This window comes from Protopterus annectens, chromosome 3.part0 (genome assembly GCF_019279795.1).
Source record: "Protopterus annectens isolate FY-2018-M chromosome 3.part0, PAN1.0, whole genome shotgun sequence".
In the NCBI taxonomy this organism is placed as follows: domain Eukaryota; kingdom Metazoa; phylum Chordata; order Ceratodontiformes; family Protopteridae; genus Protopterus; species Protopterus annectens.
The window spans coordinates 1,051,534,633-1,051,561,092 of NC_056731.1; positions in this window are offsets into that span (position 1 = coordinate 1,051,534,633).

Sequence of the window (26,460 nt, forward strand, 5' to 3'; positions counted from 1 at the left end):
CTGGTATGCCAGGTACTCCATGTCAGTGTGTGGACCTGCCTAAATTGCTGGTTGGAGGGATACCAGTGTACGTCAGATCCCAGCTTTAAATACCAGCATAGTGGTGTTGGATGTCCTAGCTTTCACAACCTACATCAAACTGCCTGGCCTGCTGTAGTCTGTGTGTGTCTCTGGGGGTTGGGGTCATTCATTGGGCATACCATAGGCCATTGTATATCACTTGTCTGTACTGGACCACACCTGTCTAGCTGCATGGAACGTGTGTGGACTGTATGGACACACATGATGTTCAGCCCATAATCTGCAGTGGTTAGTACACCCTGTGTACTACTGGCTACCATTGTGACCCCCATATGTGCTACAGATGTCATGGTGCCACTATGGATGTGTCCTGTCGGCTGCCCTAACATTTGGCAACCAAAGTCTCTTGTATGCACACATACATACCATAGCAGTGAGTAAATACACATTCTAATACAACTACCAATTGTTAGGTTGATAGATGTACCCTGGGGGTGTTCCAGACCTGAGGATGGTGCTGGAGGGCTGCCTATGTCGGATGCACACAGTGCACCTCCTATACATGGCCGAGCACAGGTAGTGTCATGTTTGGCATCCATTGTACTGTGTGTGGGTCAGAGAGGGTGAAATCCCTGGGTACCTACTGTGTCAGTGCATATGCCTTGTGTTGCCTCTTTGCCAAGGGCAGGTCATACTGTGCACGGCCCTTTCGGTGACTGGGCCCTGCTCAGGTAGTTCCGTTGCCAAGTCACACTGTGCCTGTACAGGCCTTGGCAGTGGTGTTGAGCCGTGTGGCCTTGCCCCATGCTGTTCCTGCTGCAACTGTTACTGCAGGATCAGATTGTGTAGCATAGCAAATACCATAACAATTTGTGTGCATGTAGCTAGTGAATACTGCAGGGCTCCACCTGATGTGTCCAGATACCAGAACCATGACCTGAGCATCCCAAACACATACTCAATTAAATTTCTTGCCTGTGCATATGCCTCATTATGGTGTGAGTGTTCAGGTGTGTGTGCATTGCTGATGGGTGCCATCAGCCACGACACCAGTGGTTACCCATCATCCCCCACTAGGAGACTGTAGGGGATGTCCATATTGGCAAAGGTGTGGTACAGCTGTGTCAGAATCCATATATCGGAATCATCATAGGTTCCAGGGCAGACAGCACACACATTCAATCTAATGTCCTGGCCATCGCATATGGCCCAGCTGTTGGAGGGTATGCCCCTGCAGTGAATGTAGGCCCTAACCCACTCACCGGGTGGTGCTTTGATGTGTACGTGTGTGCAGGCTATAGCAGCCAGTACCCCAGGGTAGTCAGCCATGTGGTTGAAGAGATGCATATTGCTGGTCTACTAATCACGTGTGTTGAGGACATGTACGTGCTCACTAGCATGTGCTGACATGGCATCTGTGAACTGGTGCAATACTCTGGATGCAGATGCCTGTGAGATCCCCATGATATCCCCAGTTGTGCTGTGGGAGGTACCTGTTGCTAGTATACCTAGGCCAACACATACTGTGGTATCCACTGTGATGGGTTTCCCTTGGCCTGTTTGATGTGTCAGGTGTGGCAGGCACAGGTCAACAAGCTGCTGTTGGAGGTCTCTGTCCACCCCATAGTGCTCCACCATTCCCAGCTCATGTAGCCCCTGGTAAGTCACCCTGGGTCTATAAAGTCTTATGTCACCTCAGTACGGGTTGTTCGGCAGCATACACATCCTCACTGCCCTCAGCCTCCTGCACATGTTGGTCTATGTTGCCTGCTGCAGCCCTTCTCATTTGGTTGGACTGTGTTGTGAAATGTCCCCGCAGGTATACACCAGTGGTGTAGAGTGCGGAAGAAACCTGTGTGTATGCTGCTTGCTCACATTACCGTACTGTTCAGGTGGGGGCTGGCCATGTAATCTGCTGATTGTGCTGATCATCACCTGTTTGTGCAGCCTGTTCACCCTGACTACCCCACTACTGCTTTTGTCCCTCCCAATGTCACCAGGCAGGTATAGACACGCCCCTAGCTTAGGCGTGCTAAGGAAGGAGCACTCCTGAGGCACAGGTGTGCAATGTACGTACAGTATGCCTGACCCCCCTCTCATACTGTCAACTATATTCGAGCCCTGCACCCGGCTATCTACACAGATACACTCCAGGGATCTGCATCACATCCTGGGGATAAACGGGATCCACTATTGTCAACCTCATCTGCATAGTATAGTCTTCTAATGAATAGTTATATGACCCATACCGAACCTCCAAATTAATAACCACTGCTTAGTGTCGCTCAGATCTGTACACAACTGGTAACAGGTGCCTTACTATCACCGTATTCGATGTCCCATGGTCTTCCCAGCAACAAAATAACTGGTGTCTACACAACTACAACCCGAGACCCTGCACACAACAGACAATGTGCATTACCACTACGCCATGGCAGATATACATACATCCAAGGTTATCACGTACAGATCATCCAGCACAAACATTCAATAGTGCTGATGTCCCCAGACATATATGTATATATCTATGTCTATCTCTCTATATCTACATATATCATATATATTATATGTATACATATATACATATATATATATATATATATATATATATATATATATATATATATATATATATATATATATACATACATACACACACACATATACATATACACACATATGTAGATATTGCATTAATAACACAACAGCGGACCACATGACAGCAAAGCATTAGACAGGAATGAAAAGGAAACTACATGTGCCTCCTGTATCATGTAGTGTTGTTACTATCAAGACATGTGTGTTTTGTTGCGTCACACGGGTCAGACTGTATTAAGGGTAAGAGTAGGGCTACTGACATTTACTCACCAGACCTATTGGCAAATTTATGTGTTGACAACCCAGTATCTTGGCAGATTATGTGGGCTGTGGACACTATATAGGACAGCAACAAAACACACTGAACACATCCTGCAGCTAGCCACCCACAGGTAACAACATATAGGGTATAACTGCCAAACACACACACCTGCCATGCCTTGGAATCAAGCACCTACCTGTCCATTCTACCACACTACAGCATTACGCAGTAACAGAATGCGCTACCAAGATTTCAGCATCACAGCACTCCCAGAGGCATACTTCTAGGCGGGTGACATCATCAGCAAAGGCAAAGACGCCGTGTCTAAAACATTATTCTGTCCCCAGGCAGCTGGTAACACACACACATGGCAGGGCTGGGATTAGAACATAGAACTGAATACCTTATCACACTACAGCATTACGCAGTTATAGAACGCGCTACCGAGATTACTGGATTGCAACATTCCCAGAGACAGACTTCTAGGTGGGTGACATCATCAGTAAAGGCAAAGACACTGATAGGGAGTGTACGGAGAGTTAGCTGTCTAAAAATATTATTCTGTCCCCAGGCAGCTGATAACACACACATGGCAGGGCTGGGATTAGAACATATAGCTGACTACCTGATTACCTTATCACACTACAGCATTACGCAGTTACAGAACGTGCTACCAAGATTACTGGATCACAGCACTCCCAGAGGCAGATGTCTAGGTGGGTGACATCATCAGTAAAGGCAAAGACTCCGATAGGGAGTGTACGGAGAGTGAGCCATCTAAAAACATTATTCTGTCCCCAGGTAGCTGGAAACACACACGTGGCAGGGTTGGGATTAGAACATAAAACTGACTACCTTATCACACTAGAGCACTACGCAGTTATGGAATGTGCTACCAAGATTACTGGATCACAACACTCCCAGAGGCAGACTTCTAGGTGGGTGACATCATCAGTAAAGACAAAGACACCGGTAGGGAGGGTACGGAGAGTGAGCTGAATAAAAACATTATTCTGTCCCCTGGCAGCTGGAAACACACACACACAGCAGGGCTGGGGTTAGAATATAGAACTTACTACCTTATCACACTACAGCATTACACAGTTACATAACATGCTACCAAGTTTACTGGATCACAACACTCCCAGCGGCAGACTTCTAGGTGGGTGACATCATCAGTAAAGGCAAAGATGCCAAAAGGGAGTGTACGGAGAGTGAGCCATCTAAAAACATTATTCTGTCCCCAGGCAGCTGGAAACATACACACACACACACACACACACACACACACACACACACACACACACACACACACACACACGCAGCAGGGCTGGAATTAGGACATAGAACTGACTACCTGACTACCTTATCACACTACAGCATTATGCAGTTACAGAGCGCGCTACCGAGATTACTGGATCACAGCACTCTCAGAGGCATACTTCCAGGTGGGTGACATCATCAGCAAAGGCAAAGACACTGATAGGGATTGTATGGAGTGTGATCAGTCTAAAAGCATAATAGTGTCCCAAGGCAGATGGAGATGAACACACAGCAGTGGTGTGAGCAGGACAACTGGCTATCTACGGAGCAGTAGTAGAACACTACATAGATACGAGATGCGCCACAGATAGTAAACCTGTCAATACAGTCAATATGACCATCTAGGAATGCAGACATCGTCATGGATGCTGGCAGTTACGGTGTACATATCTGTGAACCACTGTGTTAAATTTAGGAATCCACCCTAAAGTGTGGTATGGCCATCTGATGCTTGGATGACCATTATCGCTATACAGGATAACAATGGCCATAGTCATACACAGGGGCACACAACTGACACATGGTGTCACTGGGCATGCTCACACATTTAGTGCATTCCAGACAGACATGCTACTATGTGTCCATCTACAAAATGGCGTACTCGGCATGCTTACACACTTAATAGCAAAGGGCTGTCTTGTATGCACACAGATTCTAAACAGGGAGGGGCACAGTGTGTCGATAGTCATCATTGTTAGCATGAACACTGTACGACATATGTCTGACACCGGTCGTGTACACAACGTCTGCTGCTGTTCATCACCTTAGCTGTACCAATCCAAACCTGGCACACTAATTCCACCCGTGGTGTTGTCCTGGCAGGAGTGTGTACTTCGCACATGTAGTACCATACATAGACGAAGAACCTGAGACCAGGTAAACACCCTGACACCTACAGGACAACTGCATTTTATGTGTATGCTAAATAGGGCTAGATGTGTAGCGTTCATAATCATAGCTGCCAATCTAGATCCAACAATGGGGAATACTGACATCTGTGCAGTGAGGAAACCTGGCATAAGGCTCAGTCGTGCACAATAGCACTACCACAGTATACCTCATATACAGACATGTGTGCCATAAGACCGTTATGTATATGAAGGCCACTCACATGTACTGACCAGTACACTCTCAAAAGCCATCACAGATGTATCAGGTGCAGATCACAGTGGTAAATGCTGCACTGTAGTATGTAGCCCTCACACATCACCGTGTCCTTGGACCAGCAACACACATCCATACATTAGTACAACACCATGTTACTCATGAACAGTGTACTGTACCTAGCTGTACAGCAACTGTGCAGACTACCCATGTACTGACAGGGTTCCATCATGTGTTATGCAATGCAGTGATACCACTAATCATAACCAGGTTGGCTGTACACATAACAGGGGCCCTGGGTCTTATACAGCTGTAACAGATAACTGTTGCTGTACACCAGGCAACACACCCATGTTTGGATGTGACATACATGTAACCACCGTGGATATGTACATGCCCCACACACACACACACACACACACACACACACACACACACACACACACACACACACACACAACACATATGTACATAGCATAGCTAATGCTGTCCTTAGTGCAGACATGTGCCTATAGTGATTACACACATGCACATGGAAGGTAGGTCCATGGCTGTTCAATGCTAACAGTACATAAGGTAGCAATGTTGACTGAGTTAACATTCCCTCTGTACTGGTTACCATGACAACTATCATAGCATACGACAGTCCATGTGTCACGTATGTCACTTTTTCACCAATTGCAATGCGTACAAACACGGCTACATAACAGGAATGTAGGACCTATACACATGTACATGTAGTGGTGTGCATTCAGCTGCAATGCATGAGCCATAGCTGATGTTTGCAGTTTATCTGTGTCCAACAACAATGTGCAGTTGCAATGCAGTCCCATCATTGACACCTGTATATGGTGAAATACTGACATAACGGTAAAGATGTACATAAGGTATGGATGGATGTGTGTACATAAAGTGGTGGGCCACCTCTGCAGGTGGATGCTTGCTGGAGACAGCTCACAGATGTGTCACACGCCATCCTACCAAAACATGTGCAAACAGTAGGCTATGTTTCCGGTAATTGAAGGTGTACATATACAACCTACAAAGCGGTCAGGGTGTCACTGACTGTAAAGCAGTTGACACCTGTAACACTTAAGTCCTCTCATGTTCATATAGCAGCACACTTGCTGAAGGTAGTGTTGGTACACATTGTAATGCGGGCAATCCTGCTGCATGTCTGTCAGACATATCAGAAGATAGCAGGTGTTTGCTTCACAGTACTGCCATGTGTGTTTGCCTGTGTGACCATATATGCCATGTATGTTGGGAATACATCCCAATTGTTACCCACCCCTGTACACTGTTGTAGAGATCTGTACATACTACAGTGTAGACAGCAAGACATAGGCAGGGGTGGTGTGTGTGTATCACACATGACAGCTATCTGTATGTGCATGACATGTGGACTCCAGTGTGTGTATGTGTATGTATGTATGTATGGCTGTCTGGTGCATGGAGTGAGGATGTATGCTACCGTTGAGAACTGATAGGGCCCCAACCCCTCAAGGTGATGCAGTCTACTACCCAGATGATGCTGTCAGTCTTACGCATTGCTGACTACCTGTACATGATCATTCTCTGTGTTGCGTCATGTGGGTGCACTGTATTGTAATGGTGATTAGCACAGAGGCAGGGGTCCTCACCTCAACACTATCCAGTGTGTGTTACAGTGTCGTTGACCCCGTGAGTGTGGGCGTGTTACTGTGTGTGTCTGTGTATGTCTGTGTGTGTTCACATACTATAATGTGACAGTGTTTTACTGCTACACAGTGAGTCCCCATGCTGTCAACTGGCCCCCACCCTTGACATCAGCTAGACCGCTGTGTAAATCCCCCGCACCATGTAGCTGTACCTGTGAAGTCACCTGGTATGGATGTCCCGTCTCTAGCCACCGTAGCCTAGTACACAGCTCACATGCTCCTGGATCGGTAGGTGTGTAGAGATGTATGGAATGTCAGCCTTACTAACAGTGAGGTAGAGGCTACATATAGCATGCTGGTATTGCCATCCATGCCTGTGAGTACTCCACATGTACACATCTGTAACTGGAAACACTGGTGCTGAATGGCACATGCATTTAGACCTTAAGGAGGGAAGCAGGGTATCCTTACCAACATGCTGTTACTGTTGTTACCAAAACACATACTGTGAACATAAAACAATGCATTCCAACCGCAAACCCTGTCACGTACTGACACATGCAATGAGACCTTAAGGAGGGAAGCAGGGCATCATTACCAACATGCTGTGACTGTTAGCAAGACACATACTGTGAACATAAAACAATGCAGTCTAATCCTGTACTACATGGTATGTCTGCTGCATGCCAACAGTATACAACAACTGTAATATACAACTATCTCACTAATCTGTTCACCCTGTGCATCAGATCATATGAGCATGTCTCTGCACCAATGGTGTGGATGACAGGGATAAGGCACAGGCATCAACATATGCACAAGGTGATAATATTTGCCAGGGGCCTAGGATGCACCAGTGGATGATATCATGTGTGTGGGTTAGGGCCTGTGATCTACTTGGGCATGTGTGGTTATTATGCATGAGGGTGTCAGTGCCCTACAGATGTTTCTGGTGTGTGCGTGTATGTGTGCACACAGTTCTGCCATGCATCCGGCCTACACAAGGGTATTGTTGACAGGTCCAGATTGTACAGACCAGGTTGTACAGCTTACTGTGTCCGTCCATGGCCATGTGACCTGTGCCTGCCAGAGGTTGCACGGGCACTACCAGACAGAGGTACAGAATGGGTACTGTCTGATGACACATGTCCACTGGAACCATGTCCCCACGTGGACCAGCCAGGGCCATGTCCACGTGGCCTGCTGTGTCCTGATGTGGACAGCACAGCACCAGCTGCACTGCTGCTGCTACCGGCAATATAGGAGTGAGCATGTGAGGTGGCTCGTTCACATAGACCTGCACCAGGTGGTGTAGCTGGCCTATATCCACATGGCCTATGCCGCACTCCTACCAGATGTTCCAGCACAGACAGCTCACATTCACGGATTGCCAGGCCACTGTCAAGGATTCCAACCATGTCACCCAATCGCTTGTCCAAAACGTCAGCAATCTGCTGTTGAGCATTTGCCAATGCCTGGATGTTTTCATTCAAAGAACAGATAGCAGCCCTCTGAAGCCTCTGCCCTTCTCTGTTCAGCCGTTCAGCACGTGCCTGTGCTGCCATTACAGTCTGAAACATGTGTCTGGTGACACCAGCTGCTGCGCTCTGTCATGCAGGTGCATGTCGGCCAGGGGTCCTCCTTTGAGCAGCACTGGCCAAATGCCTGTGTGGCGCATCTGCGGTCAGTTCACCAACACCATGGTGTGACAAGACACCTTCCGTGGCCACCACATGTTCTTGTTCTGAGCTGACACACAGTAACTGTCCTTCCTCTATGGCCACTGGTGATGGGGTATGTGTTGGCATGTGAACTGTGTGTGGGGAAGAGGGGGACATAGGTGGGATGGCAACCACAGGCACAGATTCAGCCCCTGACAACCTTGCCTGTACCTCAAGCTTATGTTCATCACTGTTAGAGTCTATGGGGACACTAACATCAGATGGACCGCAGGAGGCCAACGCACCTACATCACCTGTGAAGGCAAACAAAGACTCTACATTACAATGGAGATGCACAGACACACACACACACACACACAGACACACATGCACACAGGCACACATGTGCACAGACACACACGCGCACAGACACACACACACAGACACACACACACGCACAGACACACACAGGCAACCATGCATGTGATATGACAGAAGGCATGCGGCATGCATGTGATACAGCAGACAGCATGCATCTCAGAATTAACAGTGTTAGCTAGATTACATCCCTGGGTTGCACGTAACAGCAAGCATGTGTCATAGCAGAAGCCATGCATTTCACACAATCATGGTAGTAAGCATGCATCCCTGTGATACACCATGTGGACCAGCACAGGTTAACAGTGCACATGGCTGATGTGAGGCATATGTAGTATGACATGTAATCTGCTGATGTGTGCAGTGACATGCATACATGTTTGACACAATGGTGTCCTGACACATGTACAGCGGTGTAATGGTGTCAAATTGCAGTGTTGACTGTATGCCCTACAGATCAAATGCACTTTTAGCAGATGTGTATGACCATTGAGGGTGGTATGAGGCCTCTATATTGTTATACAGTGTGAAGTACAGACACAGTGCCATTGCATGGAATCCTGAGGTGTCTCTATTGCTATACAGTGTGGAAGACACATACAGTGCATAGCCATGACCACGTGTATACACAATACATACATACTGTGGATTGTGACCCACGTCGCTGAGGTGTATACACACTAAACCATGCTGTGTCATGTGTGACAGTTCACCGGACAACATACCGATGACAGCCCTGCACAACTGTTAACATGTCTTAGCTGCCTGTCAACCGTGTCCACACATGGCAGACTGTTCAATGCACCATGTTCCACATGACATGTATGTACCACACACACACAAGAGGTGCACGGCTGACAGTGATGTCCAACAGCAGCAAGGGAAATGTATGGCATCTCTGGCCTGATGTGGTGTCTGTGTATGTATGTGGAAGCTGTACAGGTGACAACTTTCATGCTGTGACACAGTCATGATATGCAACACATCCTATGTGGTCAAATTAAGTGACACCTCCACAAGCTGTGCACAGGCTGTTAGGATGTCCAGTATTCCACATCTACTATATAACCATTCAACAAAGGCTATAGATGGACCATGTGTAGACAATGTGCAACAGGGTGTACACAAACACACATCACATGTACTGTGTGTTACTACATGTCTCTGGCCATTCTCCATGGCCATGTGTGAACATGTGTTGGCCAGATATCTGTGATGGCCATCTATGTCACCTGTCTGTGTTGTCCCATATGACATACACCCATAGATGTCAGATACTCCAGTGTCCATAGGGTTATACAGACAAAGAGTTGTATGTTTGGTATGTGGAGTATGTTTTATTGGATAGGGTGACAATGTTGCAGCCGGACCACTACATGTCTGGGACATGTCAGCTGGCACATCACAATGTCTGCACTCATTGCAGGGCACATTCCGCAATGGTGAATCATGTTGGCTGCCCATATCCCAGCTCACTGTGTAGTACTGTTTGCGTACCCCACATGTGTTGTTATGATGTATAGTACATATTCATACATTGAACAACGCCTCCATCATTGTATGGACAGCTGTCCACACATCTATCAATAAGAGTTACTGTGAGGTCATGTTGTTGTTTCATTTTGTTTTTAGATATTGCACATGGGTAGCCAGTGTGATTGATGAATGCTGCGACCTGTATATCGTGACTGAACCATACATTATGTGTACATGTGTTAACTGGCCACATGGTGAATAGATCTATCCATTCACATGCCTGATATTGATAACTGTCTCACCTGCAATGAACTGCTGTCTCTGCGGCACACCATAGGTACCTGTATAGGGGTGACACAGCGGTTAGATCATTATCCATGACTGTATGACAGCTACATGGTGCACTTTGCATGTTCATTTGCCAGTACAATAGCATATACTATGGAGTATGCACATGTGTGCATACACAGGGTAGCATACTATAGTATGCAGCATGTGTGTAACCATACCTTGCATATGATGTTACATTACATCGTGTACAGTGACACATGCGACTAAATGGGGTATGATATTTCCATGTGCAGTAGAGACTTACCAGGCAACTCCAGGCTCTGTGGTTGGGAGACATCCACCTCCACGATGGCAGCTAGAGTTTGTGGATGCTGTTCTGATGGGGTCCCCAGGCTGGCCAGTAGCTCCTTGATAGGTGGGAATGGGGGCTGGGTTTGTGTCCCACAACCTGTTCTACCTTTTTCCCTGGTGATTGCATTGGCATGCTGTTTAGCATGTCGGATCAAGTCTGTGCAATGTCTGTGCACCTGCTGGTAGGTGCAGTTATGGCCGCCCACATCATTGACCCCCCTGCAAAGTTCCTGCCACAGGTCATCATGCTCCTGGACATGCTGTGGCAAATGGCTAAACAGTTCCTCATAGTTATCATGGAGGTATGGTATGAGTACATCATCCTCCATATGGCTATATGCAGGCAGTCGTGATCAAGGCAATATCTGTAAGACATTATGATGGAGACAGGTCACAGCATCTAAGAGATACACAGAGACACAGATGCACATTCATGTGTATTACATTTAGTACTTATGAACAGTTGTCTTTGCAAATCGTCATGACACTCACACGACTGACATGTTTGTTTCACACACATGTAACACCCAATGGGTATTGTATATTATCACCATATATGTGTGTCACCTCATTACATTGTTCATACTCCATGTGAATGCTGTCATGATGTGGCCATGTCTGTTTGCCTGTACTGATGTTCCTACCTATCAGCACATGCCTGGATGTGTGCACATGAATGCTGTTGACGTTGATGCTGTGTATATGTCACATATCATCACATACACTTCCTTCACAGACATGGGCAGTGACAATGCAGACTTGCGCATGGAAACCTTTACAAGCATGTGTTTTGCCATATACATCTACACGGCACTGTACAACAGTTCAACACCCTGCCACGTATTGCCGCTGTTGCACATGTGATACACATGGGACAATGGCTATCCGGATGGTAATCGCAGGGATGGTTATCAACTATAGCATGTACGGCCAGGATCATGTAGTATCCTGTATGCCCTGGGCCATGTATGGCCATAGGATGTTAGGCTTTCTAGCTGTATCCGACAGCCATGTTCCTGGCGACAGGTGAATCAGTGCCACATTACTGATCCAGACAGTCACTGATACATCTACCATGCGGTCATCACACCATGTATGATAGAGATGACATGTACAGCTTTGCTGGACAGGGTTGCACGGAATGGCAGGAGTATGTCACATGTATGGCACAGGGATCTGTCCGGCATGTGGCGACCCTTGTGCTAGGACGGTGGCTGTCCATGACGTATGTCTTTCAGATCAGGATATGTATGTGTAGCATGTCCAACATCACAGTGTTGCACATGTCTTTATGCAGGGTAGGCAGCATGCTGCATATTGGAGATGAGGATTGCGAAGGCTGGTGACGCCCATCCCAGCATGGCCAACACCCCTTAAAGGTGATATGTGATCTGATATTGGTCACGTGAGTGCTGAGTATGGCTGTCCAATGATCTCCATGCTCATGGATGGCACCCTGTCATGACTTAGGTTGCCTCTTATGACTACCTAATAGCCCTGGTGATGTCACTGGCTCAGGGAGGTAGACTGCACAGCACTATCCCTTACACACAGTGTCCATAATGTTGACCACTGCCAAGGTGGTAGTTAATGGGTACACGGTTATTAACATAGCGGTGACAATGCAATAAGCTGCTGTCAGATTGTGCACATATGTCACGCACCTCACCCACAAAGCCCATGCTGTATGTTATCCACAACAATAAGTCAGCTATTACTCCTAGTTCATGGCCATTCACATTCTCACATATGCAGATGCCACCCATTTGTCTGTGTAGTATGGGCTACAATGACAGGGGAGTACAACACATTAACCCTGTTTACTGTAGCTGCCAATGGTGTGCTATGCACATATCACTCAGACACCTTTAGCAGTGTTGCTTCTGTGAGAAGGCCACTGCTAGAACACTCCAGTGACATACAATGGTACATGTAGTATACTGAGTGTAGGTGGAACACAGTATGTGTGATGATGTCCTCTGACCTCTCACAGGTATGCTTTGCGGTGTGTATACATCAGTACTATCATCTACATCTGTACTGCTAACAACATCTATGTTGATTAAGGTTCATAGGCTTTCAGACCATACTCAGCAGGGTGATAGTGCTATGCCTCACATTATGAGTGGCGTCTCCACTATGTGGGTTGTAATAATTGTTAGTGTGATCCATTCCGTATTTTCAAAGACTGCCATGAAACTATGTTTTACATGGCAGTGTATGTGTTGAGCCAACTGTTTTGCCATATGAGTATTGTACGACCAGGGATTTGGACAGGTCACATGCAGCCAGAGTGTACTTTGTACCATCATAGTTATGGTTTCAGAGGCTCTGTCATGTTCATGGATATGTGATTGTGTACCTATTGGGGGTCAGTGAGTTGAAATTACCCGACACCCTATCTGTATTGCTTATGCATGCTCAGCACTTGTTCAGAACATGTACACACTTCATGAGCTACTAATTGCTTTATCACTCAATCCTACTCATTTCCTATGGGTAAATACTGTTTGTCCTTACATTTCCAACATGCTTGCAGTACAACAGCTGTTGTACACACTTACCTCACATATCTTGTGAGTACTGGTTGACTAGACAGGCATGTCCAAATGTCAATTACCAGTGTTATTGCCTGTCTATATGATGACTGTGGGCAACATGTGGGAATATAGCAATCGGCTCATGTACACAGTCAATGCTCACCTCCTAACATACGACACTACAGCCTGTGGGAGATGCACATATATAGCCATGCTGGAGGTAATGCTCTCTCCAACACAGACTTACCCTGACAATCATGTGGGGATGTTAAACATTTGCAGCACACGCCACTCATCACATAGTCTCAGTAGATCTCCACCACCACAGGCCACTCATAGTAAGAGTACAACATTTGCGGAGCCTCACCATACTACTCTATGTAGGCAACAGAGGCAGTCCCCATCACCAAACACAACACCAACTGCTTATAGGCCACAGACTCATGTGTGCCCGTCAACTACAGCCAATAGGGTGTTATAACATGCACAACACATTAGTCATAGGTGACTCTGTAGGTGATCACACTGAAGTCCCACTCAGCAGACCACACAAGGTGATAGTCACTGACATCTGGCTGTCAGGTAACAGGATCCACAACATGACCTATGCACTCAGGTCACTCCTCAACAGGTACAATATGGCTGTCATACTCCACGTTAGTGTGAATGCTCTGAGATGTAACTTCCTGGACTACATGTACAGGGACATGCAATAGCTCTCTGATCTTGTAGCCCAGGCAGGTATCGTCCTAGCCCTGAGAAGCATTCTGTGTTAGTCCAGACTGATGACACAGTGGAACAACGGAATTATTCACGTCAACATTTGCCTATGCGTCTGGTGTCATTCCAAGGGTAACCAGTATCTGTCTGCTTTGACTGACATGGTCGACCAACCTCAATGCTTTACTACAGATGGCCTGCACCTGTTGACCCTGGGATTATCGGTAACATCTCAGGCTCTTGCTGCTCCTATACTGCCTGTTTTAGACACATTTCAGGCACATATTCACCACCTGAACAAGAACAAGCAAGCAAAACCAGAGGGTATTGTTACTCAATGCTTGACATCTCCGTCTCAAATGCACTCATCTGACGCACACCTTATAATGGACCACGTTGATGTCTCTGCAGTGACCGTGACCTGCTTCTAGACTCCAGAGAACACCCCTGCACTGACAGGCTATTACACAGACCACACCTTTCGGTCATGTAACCAGGACCACAACACCCATGGCAGAGGTGTGTCCATATGTCACAGGGATGTACACACCTCCATGCTGGTGGCTTAGCACGATGCATCAGAGGCAATCCAAGTGCAACTAACTGTGGCCAGAACTGCTGTACAAATTGTAGCTTGCTACGGATTCCACAACATACCCCATGGTTAACATCCCTCATTTCTTGGTGTACTGGAAAGTGGGGTTCACACAGGAACTACTGATGTGACACTGACACTACCACACACCTAACTGTAATACCTACTCATGTACCGACACATTAGGCCAACACCGTCGTGGGTTGATAAACTCCATTTGGCTGGGTCAACATATACACACCACCACCAAGGCCAACAATATCATAGACCTGGACATTACCAACATGTGTGACTGGTGTAACACACCTGGAGTATCCCCTCGTTGGTCAATTCCGAACGTATGCTAATCATCCTTGTTATCCACATCACGGCACCACACCCTTCACAGAAAACACAGTACAATATTTCTACAGAGCCAACTTCACGCTTTGTATGACAGGAGTAGTAAACGCCATGACACCCGTGCAGATGGACAATATAGTTACAAATGCAGAAACATTCCTAACTGCACTTCATTAGCACTTACACAACTGCATGGATCATGCTATCCCACACAGAGCCATGACAGTGCCCACCACATAACGGATGCACCTCTGGTGGTCCACTGCCATGGACATACTGCACGACAGGAGGAGACAGTTGCAAAGTAGGGTACACTCCCACGGGTGGGGTAGCTCCCTAGTCAGCCTCAGTTGGATTCTGGGATCCCTTCTTACATCCTCCAACACTAGCTACATCAACATTACTGCAACACATTCAAAGGACTACCACTAAGCATTATGGAGGTATGTCACTACTCTCAATGGCAATACCCACATCTGCTCTGACATACAACAGTTAGGCAGACACATTACAGAACCGACTGATATTGGCAACAACCTGGCAGCTAACTTTACACCCCTCTCACACACTAATGGGCCCACATCTATACAGGATCAATGCAGAGTCCCTGCGGTCACAACTACGCCATTCAGACCTGCTCTCTCTAAAGCCTGGAACACACACTCCATGTGATCATCCTACATCCCAGGCTGCATTTTACACAAATCTCAGAATGACATGGATCCCCACTAGGGCACCAGATTCACTAGTAGCCTTGTATCAGGCATTGTGGACCCTGACTGGCACACAGCAACAGTTATCACACTCCACAGAGGTGGTGCCACAATGGACCAGAGGAACTATTGCCCTATACACCTGACTAGACTGTTCTGCTAGGCTATTGAGAACATCATCATGGAAGTTCTTCACAGAGACATTATTGGCCTCCACACCTTTGATACCACCCAGGTTGGATTTGTTAGGTCCACAACATGGTTCCTAAACCTGGTAGAGTCCTGCGAGACAATTATCAAGGTCATAGATGATGGTATGGGGGTCCACACAGCCTACCTTGTCCTCTCATTGACTTTCAGCACAGTTCACCATTCTGGTATTGTCACTATACACATCCACCTGCACAGTGACCCATACATCCTGGGATGTTATGCACAGTGGCTCATGGACAGGACACACATGGTGAGGGTAGCATACTACAGTTCCTACCGTACATCACTTACAATTGGCATACCCCAGTCCTCAGTCATAGGGACGCTCATGTTCGTTATGTACTTTCCTGAGGTACAGACCAGCACAGAAAGACTTTCCCTGAATAGGTTTCCAGCCGACTGCAAACTAGGGGTCATGACTGATTCACCAGCTAATATACACACTCTCCATACGGATATCACTGTGACGGATACCTGCCATTGGTAACATGGCCTCAAGCAGCATGGCAGACGGTGCATAGACATACCCTTTGGATTACAACAATCGCCCTGTGACTATCACATAGGTGGTGGTCCCCTACATACATGAGACATTATAAGGGATTGCACTACACACATAGATAGCACCCACGCCTTTGATAACTTATTGCCAAGAGGGCGTGGATATCCTTTTACATGGCCACCGTAACCTGTACTGGTTTGTAGCTGGAACAAAGCCTGCCATTGTACCTCTATACTCCTGACTTATGAAACACATTCAGGGGTACAACACCCACTTTGGGGTGTACCTTACGGGACAGCAATGGCTTTAAATACCACAACATTAACACACCAACAGTATTACTCACCTCTAAAGGATGACGTATGCAACACAACTACTCGAACCCCAACTGTAGTCATTTGCATACTAGGAGATGACCTCTGCTGAACATACAAGGCCCATGTACACACCAATATTGATGGATATGCTCCACATAAGCAACATAAGCAAAGGCCACTAAGAGCGACATGCTCTGGGATATGTACCCAATCGCTACGATGAGTAGCACGTGCTGGAGGGATACATTCCTGAAACAGACACTCACCATGCTTTGGAACATGATTCCTATGTACATCAGACAGGGACCCTCACTAGCACTCTTCATGAGGTACCTCGATGGGTGGATGGAGGACAGACATGTACACCAGGGATTACTGCAGTGGCTGTACTGTACACAGGTGCAGGAAACAAATGGCTGTGCTGTTCAAAGGCACAGGACAGTAACCTAGGGAGGGGCCGCCAGTGACAACACTGTGTTAGGGCTTACAAATGGACTTGGCCAGACAGCTTAGTACCTAACTGTGAATCTATGGCGCTATTACATGTCCTTTGTGCATGGATAATTGAGTAGCTCTTCCATTTCCATTAGCTATCATGCTGTTACACTGTCTGGTGACTACAAGACATATGTATCCTGTTAATGTGTATCGTACAGTCCAATACACATACCTTATGTTTGTATAATATACCAGTCATGCTATGTAAAATATTTGACTTATCTACCTACAATACTGTACTTTACACATATTTTAAACCATATCCCATGATGCAAAGCATAATTGCACAGCGTGACCACTTTAGGTATGTTATTCTCATTATATGCCCATACATATGCCTACTGCTACTGTATATCGACATATGCTATCCCCTGTTATGGCACATACGTGCTGGACATACTCTACCACCAACAGCGGCTGGAGTGGAATTGTTATGTTTAATGCCCTTATGTAACATCCCTTGTGGTGTCTGAGGTGTTTACCTTGTGGCCCACAGCAGTACACACAATTTCTACAAGTGTTACTATGCTCAACAAGACATCACTACATAATACCTTTTCCCACTATCTGCATTGCGTACACTTTCATTTATACAGAACAGGCACTACATACACTAACATACTGAATGTTCTACATACCTTCTTAGTAGTCCGAGTATACAATACTATCTGTGTTACACCTTTCCTCTTTAAACGATTCAATGGTATGAGCATACGGTTTGAATGTATGGCAAGCCATCATTTTACACGTGGATACCTGTAACATGTGGTATCCTGCCACCAGTTGGTGTTCCAGAGTAAATTATTACATGCACATCAGCTGTGCAGCTACTCCATTGGCCAATTACACGGCAACAGTGGTGTATAATTGGATACTCCACTTGGGTGTTGTCCTTTTGCCCTACCTTTGAAGGAGATGGTCTGGATGTATTGTATTGTGATGAATTGCAACAGCTATATGGAGAGACCCAGATACTTTGAAAACATGTCCCCTGTGGATTGTGTGTGACTGCTAGAGTAAATAGTTCTACATGTGAGTGTAGCTGTTATCTCAACCATCTGATATGAGACTATTGCAAATGAAACCTGTAACATCGGCGTCTGTTCCATTGTACAACAGCAACGATTTCACATGGCACCATTACAAGTGTGTCTCTCACAAGGTATGTTAAGACTTCTGCAGATGTCATTGAGTGAGCGGATGTTTGTGATGTTATTACAGTCTATATTGCAATTGTTTCAGGTGTGGGGCAGATGTAGGTGGGTGTACATAGCAGATAAAGGTTTGTGGGGACTGCATTTATACATATTCCATATGTGTGTCGGGGCCCCTTCCCTAATTAAAGACCTATCATTTAGTAGCCTAATACTATGGTCATTGCAGGCTTAGTCATTGGTTCCTACATAGCATGCAGGTGATGTTGATCCTTCAATCCCTCCCAAATACATCAATATGTACTGAACTGTTGCTACATGGAAGCTGTCTTGTGTATTTCTGTCAGAAGTATTTGCACTCATTGCTGTTGTGTTGGTTACTCCTACTTTTTGTCTTGGGTTGCCACCTTTTCAATTGGCCATATTGGGACATTTGCTGGGCACACATCAGGGTTTAGAGGCCAACACAAGCACTGTCAGTACAAACGATAGAACTTACTTTTGCCCTACATTGAACCTTTTATTCTTGTAGCACTTTAACTGCTTATTATGTTTCTTGTACAATTTACATATTTGAGAGACGGACATAACTATTTCATGCAGCTATTACTTAATATATCGGACATCACTATGTCCTACAATCACGGTACATTTGCCCTTTTTAATATTTGTTGTCAGGACACACCTGCTCAAAGAGGGACTGTCCCTCTCAAAGTGGAACAGGGGGCAACCGTATGCTTAAGGCCAGATATGACCACATCTACTGTAATAATCTACCTCCGAGTTTGCACGAACAGACCCACGATTCAAACACACACACACATTACAGTCCCACAGAAACACACACTGCACTCTCAACACGAACTTACACACACTACAGCAATCGGAACCACACTTATACACAGTACCTACCTGGACCGCAGCACTGGCAGCGATAACTAAATGTCCCTTGACATCATGATAATATTACTCGCAGTTATACTGTTCAAGTACTGTGATCTTTTGGTCTTTCAGCCTCGTGATTACTCGTGTCGGTATGTAAAGCATTCGGTAGTTGGCAGTATCCTATTCATTTGTACCTCCATGGTTGTGTCCATGTTGTTAACCTGTCTTTGTATTCGCAGATATATATATTTCCATATATATCGACATACATCTCTCTATCACCCTTTCTATACCTATATATATATATATATATATATATATATATATATATATATATATATATATATATATAGACAGGGAGAAGGAGAGACAGTGTACACACCTTTCGTTGGGTACATGGTGGTGTATTCTGTTTGCTGAACCCCGCACATTTGTGTTCTAACCTGTCACAATACACACCTGCCGTTGGTACATCTTGGGTAGCTTGGTGGTTGGTGAGTGTGTACATGGTTGCATGTTCTACTCCTGCCAGTGGTTGTTTTACCTCTCAGAGCAGGCACTGTTAGTGCATGACTGAATAATGCTGGTTTCACCTGTTCTGGACATCCTTGACCATGATCTGCGTGGAATTCTGCTAAGCTTAAACCTGTTGTGCGCATATCCATGTAGTCCTGTTTAAACGACACTTACTCTAATGACCTACATCCAGCATCCCTTATTCATGCCATCGGGATTATGTTACGGACCTTGCATGACGTGGAACCAGGTACATACACGACACAGTCAGTGGCTTTACCACTTGGTTATCTGTTGTTTGTACAGGTGTTAATGGTGTTTTGTATATGGACTGTACTATGGCTGTTCCTCCATACTGCAGTCAAATGTGTAACTCAGTTTGTTTACATATGGATGATACCACTTCATGGTATGCCCAAGTGATGTTTAATGGATGTGCTCCAGCATTGGGGATCTATGTCAGAGTGAGCCACACACTGTCATGTTCTACACCTTGACACAACCATAAATGGAGAATGCTGGGGTGGCAGATACCTGTCATGGGTACTCCCCATGCTTTGGCACTACATCCCTACTTACATTATATGGAGGCCCTCATTTACACACCGGGGAATCCATGCAGAGTAGGTGGGGAACAGTGGTTACACACGTGGATCCGGATATTGGCTCTGCTCCACAGAGAGACAGTTGGCTGACTGATGAGGTGGCGATAGCAGACGCATTTTGCCTAGGCCGCTGCATAGCCTCTGACAATCGGGCATGTACCTACCAATGTACCTAGGCACCTATACATACAGTATCAACATATGCTGTTAGATTCGTTTACTGTTCAGGTGTTGACTTTCCTTGTTCCAATAGCTGTAGTGTGTGCAATATTTGAGGGCTGCCTATGTAGGATTCACACAGTAGGCCACCTATACATTACAATTTTCAGGTGGTCGTGTGTGTGTGCCATCCGTTTTACTGTGTGTGCAAGTGGAGAAGTGTGTCAGTCCGTAGGGGCCTACACTGTCAGTGTATGTGCTATACGTTCCCTCTTTGCCAAGGCATGGGAATATTGGGCATGCCTCAGTCTGCCTACTGGGGCTGGCACAGGTTGTTTGTGGTCTGAATCCCTCTGTGCCTGTGATGGCCTTGGCAACTGTGGTGGGCTGTGAGGGCCTTCACCATTATGCCCCTGCTGCAGCTGTTTCCGCAGGATTATATTATGTAGCATGGCACATACTATGAAGATGTGGGCACACGTGCCTTGAGAGTACTGCAAGGCTCCACCAGATATGTCCAAGCAATGGAACCATGATTTCAGCATCCCAAACACATGCTCTATGATGATTCTGGTTTGTGTGTGTGCTTCACTATGGCATTCTTGCATGGGTGTGTGTGTGCTTTTCTGATGGGAGTCATCATCCACAGCTCCAGTGCATAGCCAGCATCCCCCACAAGGTGACCATATGGGATGTCCCCCCTGACAAATACCTGATACAGCTGTGAGGCATGCCAGATGTGGGAGTCATGGTAGCTTCCAGGGCTGCCAGCACACACATCCGTGATAATGCCCTGGGCATTGCACATGACCTGGCAGTTGATGGAGTAGTATCCCTTGCAGTTTATGTAGTGCCTACCATGGTCTCCGGGTGGTGACTTGATATGTATGTGCGCGAAGTCTATTGCACCCAGTACCTCCGGGTAGTGTGCCACATAGTGGAAGAGATGCATATTGCTGGCCAACTCCTCCTGAGTTTGGGGGAAGTATATATGCTTACTGGCATGTGGTAACATGGCATCCAGGAACTGGTGGAGTACCCTGGATGCTGATGCCTGTGAGATCCCCATAATATCTCCAGTTGGCCTTTGAAAGGTAACTGTGGCTAGTATTCTCAGGCTTACACATACCTTTGTGTCCACTGGGATGGGTTACCCTCTGTTGTTTCTGGATCTCAGCCGGCACAGCTCAACTATTTGCTGTATGATGTCCCTGTCCACCCTGTAATGCTCTACTATCTCCAAATCATGTAGCCCCTGGTAGGTTATCCTTGGTCTGAACACTCTTCTCCTCTGCTGGGTCCTGAGGTGGTTGTCAGCATCATCCTCCACAACACCTTCAGTCTCCAACACATGCTGATGAATCACAGCTATGGCAGCTCCCAACATGTACATTGTAAAAGTTTCCTGTCTGTTAACACTGATGGTGCAGTGTTTGGGAATACACAAGTGTGTGTGAGGTGCCTTCACACTTTATACTATTGTGCTTTGAACACTGATGATGTCATAGGGTGTGTATGTACATTAGGAGCTGCAGAGTATCTTGTGTTTTTTCACAGATACTGCTATTGTGCTGCCTTTGGTGTTGCATTACATTTAGCTGCCATGGATTACCTCTTTCCATTGCCTCCACTTTTCTTAATGATTCCCCTCCCATTGTCTGGCATGCATCCAGCAGCCTGCTTTCTTGTTTTGTACTTTCCCGAACCAGGATTGTCTTGCCAAATGTGTTCTATTGCCAATCTACTGCAGGTTTGCTTTGCTCGGCAGTTACAGTTCTCTTTTCTTTACAATCCAACACCTCCTCTATCCTGTTCTGCAGGTTGCTGCTAGCAGCCTTGTTAGCTGGTGTCAGTTGCCCTCTGTGAGTTAGTAGGTCTAAATTGCTCAGTTGTACTCCAATTACCCTGCTGTAGCATTTCCTTATCGTCTTCCCCTAAACTTCCTTTTTGGGCTGTGGTGTGTGGCGCGTGTGTCCGCTTACAGGGATTCAGGCACGTTTTCATCCACGTACACATGCACTTTTAGGCACCATGTGTGCTCTCACCTGAGCAAAGCTATACCTACATCCACGCCCCTGTCCTGTGGCTTTGCTTAGCAATGGGCAGCCCAGATTTGCATTGCTTCAATGTGCTTACAGCTGCAGTGGCACACCCCACTGCTGATGTCATGTATTCCTACAGACCACTCCTCGGTGTTGTAGCCCTGCGCCGTATTGTACATCCTTAGGCCGATGGGACGTTTGCGATTCACTATTACTTGCCTCATTTGCTTGGCATTGACTACTAATTCATAGTTACTGCGCTGAACGATGTCACAGGCCCTTAGCAACCCTTACAGCTTGGTTGTGATGTAGCATGCATACCATTGACTATTATGGTGAAATCATGATTTTTGTTACATTACTATTTTATGACATTTGTATATATTTTCCTTGTGTTCCCGTTTGCGCACACAAGGCCTACGATTGTCCTTTGCGTTACTGTGGCCATGACATTAAATGTCATTTTGTATGTGTTGTGCATCTTTTCTGATGCCATTAGCTGTATATTTAGCAATTGGCATATGTTAACTTTGTTATACATGAGTCAGGTCCACTTCCGTGGCTACGATGTTCTGTTTGTCAACATGTAAACCGTTTTTTTTTGTTTACATTTCTGTAGGCTTACGCTACGCCTACGCCACTTCATGAATCACTATGTACCTTCATTTGCATGCTGCAGTACGGCGCATGGGGTGATTTGCATACCTACGCCAGGAGCTGTGCATATCTGGCGTACGCCGGTTGTGCACGTGGAATTGGATCGTACCTGAATCGCTCAGCGGCCATATTTGGCATTATACCACCTACGCTACGCCTGCGCCTGGCGCAAGCTTCATGAATCCTGGGGCTAGTCATGATGCAATTAGAGCATTTAACAAAATAAACGAACAAGATATGTCTTCTGTTGAGAGTGCACAGATTAGCATTTTCAATGTTCATTCAGGAAAAATGTTTATCTGGCGAATGCTGTACTAATGTGAAAAACAACAAATTTGTCAAATGCTTATATGATCCCAGGAAAAGATGAAAAAGAAATTATAAGATTAGTGTTTTCTTTCTTAAGGAATTTAAGATTAAACCCATTGAAAAGGAGTGTGTAGCATATAAATGTAGATGAAGGGGGAATGGGATTCATAAATCCAGCAATTTATTCTTCTTCTTTAAAGTTGCATAGAGTATTAATGCTGGTAAAGGAAGAAAAGAAGAAATTAATAGTGAAGAATGTTTAAACATAAATATAAGAAATTCTTGGAGATGACAGGAATACAGAATAGAGAAAAAATATATATGTAAATGAAGAAATTAAAAATTATCGGTAATTAATAAGGGAAATAAAAATTGAAGATATTGAGAAACGAAAAAGGATATGGTACAATAATGTGATGAAACAATACTATTATGTAAATCCATGGAAACATTTTCCAAAAGAAGTGATAAAAGCTGTCAAAGTAAGGAAAAAGTGGTGCACCAAGATATTAGAGTGTCAGGATTTCCTATGGAGACTGATGATAAATAAGTAAACAGTAAAGGGGAATATGCTAAACAAAAAGAAAACTGAAAGAATGTGTTTATAGATATGAATATTATTATATATGCATATTATAACAACAAGAAGAAAGAATATGTGAGAATGGAAGATAAGAATTTATTTTATGTACTATGGGTTATTAGGAATGCTATAACAAATGAAATTTTGTGTAATGGGAAACAGACCATACCTCCACTTTTGTCCACTCAGACAAACCACTAAGCTACACCATAGCCACATCCCTTTTATATTCCTACCACATAGACCTCCATGTATACAAAATTAAACTCCAAGCTAATACTTCCCAAAATAGTCACAAATTCACTAAAATGCAATACAAGTTCACCAAACTCCTTCTCTACCTCGTAAAGCAGCTAAACCGCTCAGGTGATATCCACCCTAAATGCTGATTCAGTATTGAGCCCAGCAACCATAATACATTCAAATTTGAGCTACTACACAACAGAAATAAGTCTTCCCCTCTCCTTCCTAACATGAATGTCAGGAGTATAGGAAAAAAAGTACATGGATTGCATTCCTTACTAGCCCCCTACTCTACAGACATTGTGATATTAACTGGGACATGGCTAAAATCCAATAATAATAGCAATGAAATTGCAGCAACATGATATAATATCCTTTGTAAAGACAGGAAAACCAAAAGGGGTGGGGGAGTAGCTATATTATTTAATGACTACCTAACATTGGATTGTCTTGAACCCAACATCCCTGAGTTTGGAAACACAGAGATAATCTTTGCAAAGCTAAAACCTGACCCCAAAAAACACATTAATATCATAGGAGGCTATATTCCACCAGGAAATAATATCCCCACCCTGGAACACATATTATACTAGACTTCCAGCACACATCCACAGGAAATAATCCTGATAGGTGACTTCAATATTGGCTGGTTAGACTGTTCCGCTCAGAATCCAACCACCCATGTCAGCCTACATGGGCTCACCCAACTAATCAAATCCTCCACAAGGACTGACAAATGCTATAAACAGCAGTCTGTCCTTGAATGGATTCTTGTTAATAACCCCACCCTTTAATTTCAAGATGGTTGTCTTTCTGATGGTCTGAGTGGCCATCAGCCTACCTTTCTACTATGTACTTGCACCCAAAAAAAAAAAAAAAAAAAACTACATATCATACAATCAGAAATAAAAAAGCCTTTAACCTAAATAATTTCATCTCTTCTCTAAAACACTGCAACTGGGAAATACTCAGATACCTATCACTTGAAGTGGCTGTTAACTCATTTAATAACACCTTCTTAGATTTATTAAATTGTCATGAACCCCCTAGAACCATTAGAGTGAAAATGAAGTTCGCACCCTGGCTAAGCAAAGATTGCAGATCCTTACTTAAAGCAAGAGACAAAGCATGGGATCAGTTCCACAAATACAAAACTCAAAGCATAAGACAAACCTTCACTGAATTCAGAAACAAAGCTAAATCACTTGAAAAACAGGATAAAATCAACTAGTATCACAATATTCAACAGAAATACCAAAATAAACCTCAAAAATTCTGGGCAGCTGTCAATAATATTTTTCTACCAGGAAAAATAACTACCGCCACCCCTACACCAACCACCTCCTCTGACAACATAACAACTCAGTTTAATAAATACTTTACTGATATAGTCCAAGCTCTTGCAAATCCCAGAACTTTTCCGACAACTCTGACACTCTTCCTCCCCAGTCCAGCAATACCTCTCAAATCTGCTCTAACCAATCTATACTACGAGTGTCTATTAATAGCATAAGAAAACCACCTGCAAACTTAAACCTACTACCCTAGCTGCTGATAATCTCCCTGCTGTCTTTTTGAAAATCGCAGCAATGCAATTGCTTACCCAGTAACCATACTCATAAGCAGATCAATATCTGAGGGCATAGTACCTACCATCTGGAAGACATCTTATATTATTCCTCTACACAGAGGAGGCAATTCCACAGAATTTACTAATTATCAACCAATTGCCATCCTGTCACCATTATCCAGAATTCTAGAG